General features: G+C 39.7%; 1 long non-coding RNA gene across 1 annotated transcript; it reads right to left on the bottom strand.

Annotated features, from left to right (window-relative positions):
* Positions 1-3,433: 3,433 nt before the first annotated feature.
* Positions 3,434-8,182, bottom strand: LOC149916357 (uncharacterized). The gene is made up of 3 exons (XR_016470009.1): positions 7,639-8,182; positions 5,251-5,411; positions 3,434-4,937 (listed from the first exon to the last, which is right to left on the bottom strand). It is a non-coding gene; the product is annotated as an uncharacterized LOC149916357 (long non-coding RNA).
* Between the last annotated feature and the right edge of the window lie 209 nt (positions 8,183-8,391).

Here is an 8,391-nt window from a genome sequence, read left to right as displayed (position 1 = left end):
TGGGACTTTTTTATAGTGTCCTTGTTGCAGGTCAAACCCACATTCACAATAGTATCACTTCATGTGAATTCATAAAACGTTTGGAAAAGAAGCCTGGCAACTCTCACACTAACAAGGACATGAATGCCACTGCTGACAGAACACTAATTTTCCTGCCTCTGTCTGGAAACTAGATCCTATAGTGATACAATTTCTAGAAGTAGTAACATTATTTTTTTGATCAAATCCAATTCTGGAATGCTCTTGAAAATTTTGAGCAAACTCACTGATGGTTTATCATTCCCCCCAAATTATTTTGACTCAGAAATTCTGTTTTGTCTGTGCTACCTACATTTCTTTAACCTATTGTGTCCTTGTTTCATAATGGTAGTATGTTTACATTACTGCAGTTTATTTCTGTAGTTTATTTTTATCTCTTTTCATCGTCATTATTCTTAGGTGTTTTCATTAGGTTCTTTTAAATGATACTGTAGACATACAGTTTAATTGTTAGTCTTCTTGCCTCTTCATAGGCACTGATAGAATTTCTAAGAATATGATTTCCTCATCAGCTTTTGTACCCAATAATGATCTCTTCCATTCCTCAAAGCGAGTTGGTCTAATAAAAAAATACTGCAACAATTGATATGAATTTGAAAGTAGCTGGTGAGGAATAGTAATTTTATTTTGTTTTATTTTATTGAACCTGTTGAACTACAGGTTTTACCAGCTTGCAATAGAATTGGTATTGGTGGAAGATTACGTGTCATTAGTTCCTCCTGACGGTGGCTTTGAAATGCTAAATCTCTGCTGAATGCATCTTGTCTAGAGGGTAACAAGGAACAGCTGTCACAGTTCAACTCAAGCTAATACAGTCAAGCATTGTGAGAACAAAATAATACTGTGAACTTGCAGTGGAGACTGCATGGTATAGCAGACGCCAAAAGAAAAAACATATCTGAACAGGAAAATGCAAAAGTTTTATCAAAATTTGCAGTTTTGTAATTGTGAACAGTAAGTTGTTTGTAACAGCGCATGTTGAATTTAAATTCCTGGAGATCCTCATCCATTGCCAACAGGGAGAAAAAAAGGAATCATTAAGAATTGCTTGAATCTTAACTTCATATTACTAACAGGTTCAATCAGACAAGCAATCTGCTTGCAGTGTATGTTTATGCTCTGGTTGACAGGCATGCTGTATTTTTATGTTTGTTGCTGGACTTAGTGCTACTAAACAAATATGTGTTTGTTTATCCTATGTAGAAAGGTAGCAATGACCATAGTCAACCCAAAACTCGATGGTAATGTGATGTTATGGTGGATAATTTATAAATCATAAATGAATTTGTAAATGAAAAACATTTTCTGAGTCTGTCCTCTGTTGTGTGTCATGTTTTGTAAGGAAAAAAAATGACTGAAAAAATAACTTTTGTAAATTCTTCTCTCAAGATTTAGATCTTCCATTTCCTTTGAGGGAATTAATGGATTTAATAAGGATGCCGCCTTTATACTTAACAAAAAAAGTGACTGAAGCACTACTGGGTCATAGTTGGTTTCTGAACAATCATGCTGTTTTCTGCCTCTTTTGGTGTTTGAGATTTTTGTGCCTTTTGTTGAAAACTGCAATGTGAGTATTCCTTCCTCTTTTGATGGCTGGCCTTCAGATGGAACAAGTTGCTGAGAGCTTTCTTGGAGAACTGTGAACTTCTGTTTCCAACAAACAATTATGCTTAGCATAATGGATGGTATGATGCTATTTATTTAGTATGTCGATGGCTACATAAAGGATTAAAATTTTATTATACAAGTTTACAGGAGGTGAAAAACATATTCTTTGTTTTTAATTAGCACCTGCACAGTACTTACGTTTTTTTTCTCCATGTGGAAACAATCTGTTTAACGAAGGCTTTTTTCTCTTGTTGACTGATTCAGACACCGCATTATATGAGGACATTTCTTGCTGTTTTTCAGGAAAGTACCTCTCCTACAGACTGAGCTGCTGTTTTCATGTCTGTAACAGCTAGACAGCATCTTGAGGAGCTCTAGGCTAAGTCTTTACTGCTCGAGTTTACAGCAGGATTGTTCATTGAGCTTAAAAGTGTCTGGGGTGAGGCTGAGAGGACTTGAATCTGTGTCCTTTTCACTTGGTCAGCAGCTATCAGAAACTTCATTGTGTCAATGGAATCATGAGTGTCAAGAACACCACTAAGAGGGGATACATGGATGTCATTCTGAGAAGAGTTTGTTGAGCATATTAGGAGTTCCTTGCTAATTTTAACATGCTAAATTAAGGCATGAGAGCCTATTTATGAGAGTACTGATTACTTCGTTGTAGTGATAGCTCATGAAGTTTCCATGCCTTTGTTACTTAGATAAATCAGCTGCTTGTCACTTCATTGGTTCTGTTTCAGAGCTTGATGTAAGGAGATCGGATGGATTAACAGTAACTTCATCCTTTTCTCAGAGTCAGTTTATGTAATTCTTTTTCTTGACTAATTGTTTTGCCATAACAGGCAATATTCCTACTTTCTTTTATTCTGCTCAAGACTATCTCGATTTCATTACAGAGGTCAAAGCTTCTAAAACACGTTTTTTTCATGTTTTGCTTTGCTGTTGTTGTTGTTGTTCTTTTTTGTTGTTTTCCAGTTAACATAAACGACACAGCCAAATGTGTTTGGATGTAGCTGTGACTTAGGTATGCATTGAGACGAGGTTTCAAAGGCTTGATCTATACAAGACTGAAATGCTTTTGGCATGCTGGAAACACAAGCAGATCTCTCTCTCTCAAACATTAGAATATTGTCAAGTCTTTCACAGGAATTACATTTCAAATTCATTTTGGAATCTGAAGTTTACACAAAGACTTAACTATTAGTCTGTTTGTTCAGTGCATGATCTTCCTCTGGGCACATGACATTAGCAGTTACAAGCTTGATTTAGCTATCTATTGAACTTTTCACATTTTAACTGTTTCAGATTAACAACAACAAAAAGAGCCACAAACTTTCTAATATTTATATATTATCAAAATGTATTCTGTATTTATTTTGAATAGATATGAATATGAATAATAATATTAATATGTTGTAGAAAGGCTGTGGATGCACCGTCCCTGGAGGTGTTCAAGGCCAGGTTGGATGGGGCCCTGGGCAACCTGGTCTAGTATGAAATGGGGAGGTTGATGGCCCTGCTTGTGGCAGGGGGATTGGAGATTCATGATCCTTGAGGTCCCTTCCAACCCGGGCCATTCTGTGATTCTGTGGGTACCATACAGCAAAATGGCTGCTGCTCCATGTCTTGCCATGTAAGTGTGTTCACCTGAGCTGGGGACAGTGAGCTGGTAGGAAGGTATTCCTGCCTGCACCTTCCAGCCAGCTCAGAGGGAAATCAATCTGCTTCCTTTCCACAGGTCAGCACTGTGTGTAAAAGGTATAGAGCAAGCCGCTAAGTCTCCAGTCGCTATTCTCTATGAACCAAGGTTTGCTTGTCCCTAAACAAAGCAACACCATTAGAGAGAGCACTTAAATACGTGCACAAATAAATCTGGTTCTGCATTCATCTGTAGATACTTGGCTAAGCATTGTGGTTGAAGTCAGCCTCTGAGTCAGCAACCCTGATGTACTTCCAGAACTGATGAAACCGCTGCTCAGATGGCTTCACTCAATTTTTTATAATCAAAGATATGTTTATTTATTGCCTTGAAAGATAAGAAATATCTAACATCAGTAATGAAAGTCCAACAAACAAAAAGACCAAAAAAACCCCACGCTCATAAGAAGAGTTTGCAAATATTTCTGAACTCTCATTTCAAAAATGACAGGAGCTAATTGTTGCTTTGGTTGTGTTGCTTGTATCCTGAACACTAAAAGGAGTTAATAGAAAAAGGTATCAATTTGTCACAACAGTGCTAATTAATGTTTTACATTTTTTTTCTCTCTTTTAATAGATAATTTGCTGTAGTGAGTATATCAGGGGTAAGTGAGAATGGGACTGCAATAGTGTTTTTCTCAAATTTCTTGAGTGTTTAACCTACTCTAAGTGTTAACCTACTGCAGGGAACCTGCGTTAGCTGGGGAGTTAGAATTGAACTCTGACCACTACTATTTTGTGGTTCTAGGATTCATGCTGCATGAAGATTCAAATGAAAAATGTCTCTTTTTGCAAATTGGAGAACAAGGTATTCTGTTTCTTTAGTATTGGGAAAATGTTTATTCAGCACAAGCTGTGGTGTACTATAAATAAAGGTCCAGCTCACTAAAAAATTACCACCTGCATTGAATTTTTCATAATTATACTCGGTATATGCTATTGGTATTGAAACATTAGTCAATCTGTTCTCTACTTCTGTGCTTAAAACAATATAAAATATTTGTCTGACTTAATTCAGACACCTTCTAGGCAAGCAACATAGAAACTTACAACGTGTTTCACATTGGCATAAAAACATTGATCCGTCTTTGTTCTTATGCAAGTCCTGCTCTTTCCCGTTTTTATAATTTGTTCTCAAGCAATATTTCAACTGGAGCAAAAGTAAGTTAACATCACATTTGTAACTGTGAGATATGTTTTTTGGTGGTTTGGGGTTGTTGTCCTAAGCAATAGTTGTCCTGAAGAAAGGATGTTCAGGTAGATGAGGTTGTGGGGCAAGAATGCCACAATGTGTAGTGCCTAAAAAAAATTAAATTGCTCGCATTTGCAATATTTTAAATTTGCAGTGTGGTGGTTTAGTTCACAAGAGGGCTTTACGCTATAGGAAAAATAATGTAATTGGGATCCATACATCAAAATTTGAGACCCCCTGCTTAAAAATTTCAGAAGATTATTTAATCAAAGGAAGAACAACTCTGCTGGGACATGTGAATCCCCACTTTGAAAGAAAAACTTTGTGTTTTAAAAGGACCTGTAAGTTGTGGGAAATGGTGGTGAACTGTATTTGCTTCAAATCATTTTGCTTCTCCCTGCAAGGTAAGGAATTTATAATTAATTGGAAGGCAAGTTGTTTAATGGCTTAAGCCATCTTACCAACAGGAAGAGGATATAAACTTTATAAGAAGCAAACGTGCAAAGCTGGAACCTCATGTGAAGAAAAGGAAGTAATGTAAGCGGATAATTTGACTGTCAGAGAGGGTTAAAATTAATCCCTGATTTTCTCTGATATCAGGGATTCTGGGCTATGTAGAGCGAGGGTTTGCAGTCATAATCTAAGTAGAAGTAGCAGCATCTATAGCCCAGAGAACGGGGAGAAAGGGCAAAGTATGGGGATGCTCTTACCTGAAAGGGAGGGCAGAAGTTTATATGTTCCATGATACAGTAAGGCTGGGATAACTGAGAAGAATTTGCTTGCAGGAAGCTATGAGAACCCCTGCTCTTTGCACTCTGGCCTTCCATTGTCCCTTGCATAGCATTCAAAAGAATTGTGCCGTTCCCTTGATCTATTTAAGAGAGAGAAACTGTGTCAAATCTCCCCATTCCCTAGACAGCTATCTTTCAGATCACATCTATCTTATATTATAGCAAGATCATATGTTATAAGATGTACACTAATTAATACTGTGTTGAACATTAACCTGTATGGATAAGGACAATTGCATCTGCTGTAACATAACCCTAAGCAACTCACAACACTTTGGACATAACAGCTCCTGTACACAGTCGTTGTTAAGTAACTTTTAACAAGTTATTCAGAATGATTAGTGATTCTTTTTCCTGAGGTGTCTTTTTCAATAAATAAGGCCTCAGAGTGTGTGTTTGTCATTGTTTCCATATAGTACAATACAGATGGCTGCTCAGATGATTTTTGTAAGAGGTGGTTGCTTTGCTCTGAAAAGCATTTACGTTTGGGATCCACGATGTCCACTGACATAAGTTCTTGTAAGAGCTCTGACATTTAGAGAAAACATAAAATGTACTTTGATTGCTGAAGTTAATTTTAACAAAATCTTTGAGCTATCTAAGCAGTCTGGTGAAGTAGGCATTAGATTCTAGTTCTGTTGTTATGGTTTTGAATTGTGCGTTATAATAAGAAAAACATCTCAAGAAAGGCAAAATTGGAGCATATAAAACCTCCATTTCTCTTGCTTTTCTTTGCACAGTCTTATTATGCTTTTCCTGTGCTTTACAGAACAGCATGGATACTGAGGTTGCAGAAGTCAGCTATGTTGAAAGGTAGAAGATGGAAGCAATAGCTGTTTTGCAGCCCAGCACAATATTGCTGTTCACTTTTGGTCTATCTTTCTGCATATGGATGATTCTGGGTGCCCACTTGCTGCATGGGAGATTAGTGCCTCTGCCTCCTTACAGGATGAGATGTTTGTTCTGCACTACACTCAGGCTAAGAATATTTACCAAAGCAGTCAGTATGTATGTAGAGGTGATAGGAGAGTCATAAAACTGGTGAACGCATTTATCAGAGGAACAGGTGTAAATACATTTGGTAACTTTAAGATATGCAAACTTGCATTCTACTGACTCTGCAGTCAAATATACTGATTATTTTTCTTAAGCAGGTCATGCACTGTGCTAGTGACTGCTCAAAAGTAAATATCGCCAACAGCAGTGCAGAAAAAAGTGTTGGACAGACATGAGCAGTACGTACTGTATTTCAAATACAGGTCATCAGTCATTAACAGGACTCTAACTGTTCATTTACATGTCCATGATTAGGAAATGAAAATCACAGTTGTCTTTAAGCAAAATGTTTGTGTTTTTAGTTCCTTGCAGGTCCTGTTCTTTCAGCTTCATAGACCTCCATGTATTTTTCAGGTTTATTGAACTCCACAAGGTTCTCTCCTAGTATTCCCAAGTCCACCCTTATTTTGTGTTTACTGTAATGGAAAGAGTAAACTTGGACATGGGTGTATTTTGAAGAAAATTTTGTTGTTTTTTTTTGTTTTCTTTGTTCCTTTTTTCTTTCCTTAAGCCAGAAAGAAATCTGCTTCACTGCTGGTCAGTTGGCAGAGAGAAGAATCCAAGAACTGCTGCAGAATGAGGAAACTGGGAAGAACTGACCGATTCCTGTCACTGCAAAGGTTTTCTGCTCTCAGTACTAGCAAGAGATAAACAGGTATTTATTACTGGAAAAAAAAAAATCTAAAATTATAAATACCAGAAGCAGCCTATCTCCAACAGATGCAACTCAGTGCCAGTTTTTTGTCCCTTGGGAAAGTTATTTCTGCATGCTGTGGGAGTGCCTCATGAAGTAAAGTAATGAAGCTATTGTAAATATATATGCCTAAATATGGATCTGAATGAAGTGATTGGATAAGTTGTTTTTTTCTACATCGATAACGTAAAACATACTTATAGCTGCTTTCTGTTTGTTCGCTGTATAGAAGAAGAAAAGCCAACATCCCAAGAGCAAACAAAAACCTATAGAGAAAGCTAGCCATGTTCAGTGCTGAAAACTAAGTTGCGGGCACTAAAAAGAAATAAATAATGAAGGTTTCCACAGCAACCTAAGTTCTGTAGTGCAAATTGATGACTTTCATTCTGTTTTATTACATAATGATAGAACAGATAATCTATAAAAAGTGTTTGGTGCATTCAAAGTTAGATTATTCGAAGGTTTGGTGTACTCTTAAGACCTGACATCAATTACTTTAGTTCCTGAGGTTTCAGAAAATGCTGTGTGGTGGGTGTTGTTTTCTTCCTATGGCCAACCTTGTGTGCTGAAGCTGTGTGTTTGGGTTAAAGATCTTACTGATAGCTGCTCAGGAGGCGTAAGTATGCCTGGTTTGGTTTCTGCTCCTCGGAATAATCTGGGAGGTGATCCAGAAGAGCAGCGGGAGCGCAGCACAGCTCGCTGCCCTTCCAGTCAGCAGGGCCTGGGGTGAGCACGGCCCCTGCGGGAGGACATCCACTCCTGTTCCGTAGCAATAGTGAGACGATCTGTCCCTGCGCCAGAGCAGAATGAGGTTTTTTGTGGTGTTTAAACCGGTTCCTTGTGAGCAGCCGTGAGATCCAGGCTGTGACCATTTGGGTGCCCTCAGCTCCCATTCCCCGAGGGTAGCGATTGGCGTTCCGCGCTCTTCAAAAGAATTCTAGCTCGTAGGTGGACTTCAGTGCTGGTTTTCACTGGAGAACGACCCAGCGGGACACGATCCCCCCACCAGGCCCTGCGCTGAGGAGGCGCGGCCCGGCTCTGTCAGCGCCGCCCCCGCGCCTCGCGCCTCGTCCGGCCGCGCGGGAGGGGAGGGGCGGGAAAGGGCGGGCGGTGCGAGCCGCGCGTGCGCGCTGCGCTCCATCGGCGGGGGGGCGCGGCAGCGCGAGTCCTTCGGCGGCGACGGCGGTGACAGGAGCGGCGGGGCTCGGGGCCGCGGAGCTCGGCGCGGCCGCGTTGGGTAGAGCTGCCGGGCCGGCGGCGGGCGCTGAGGTGAAGCGCGGCCGCCGCCGCCGTCGGCGCGCGGGCGGGCG

The sequence above is a fragment of the Phasianus colchicus genome, chromosome 11, assembly GCF_987193195.1.
Source record: "Phasianus colchicus chromosome 11, bPhaCol1.hap1.1, whole genome shotgun sequence".
In the NCBI taxonomy this organism is placed as follows: Eukaryota; Metazoa; Chordata; class Aves; order Galliformes; family Phasianidae; genus Phasianus; species Phasianus colchicus.
The sequence above is the reverse complement of the archived record's forward strand: the minus strand, read 5'-3'. Positions and strand labels throughout refer to the sequence as shown.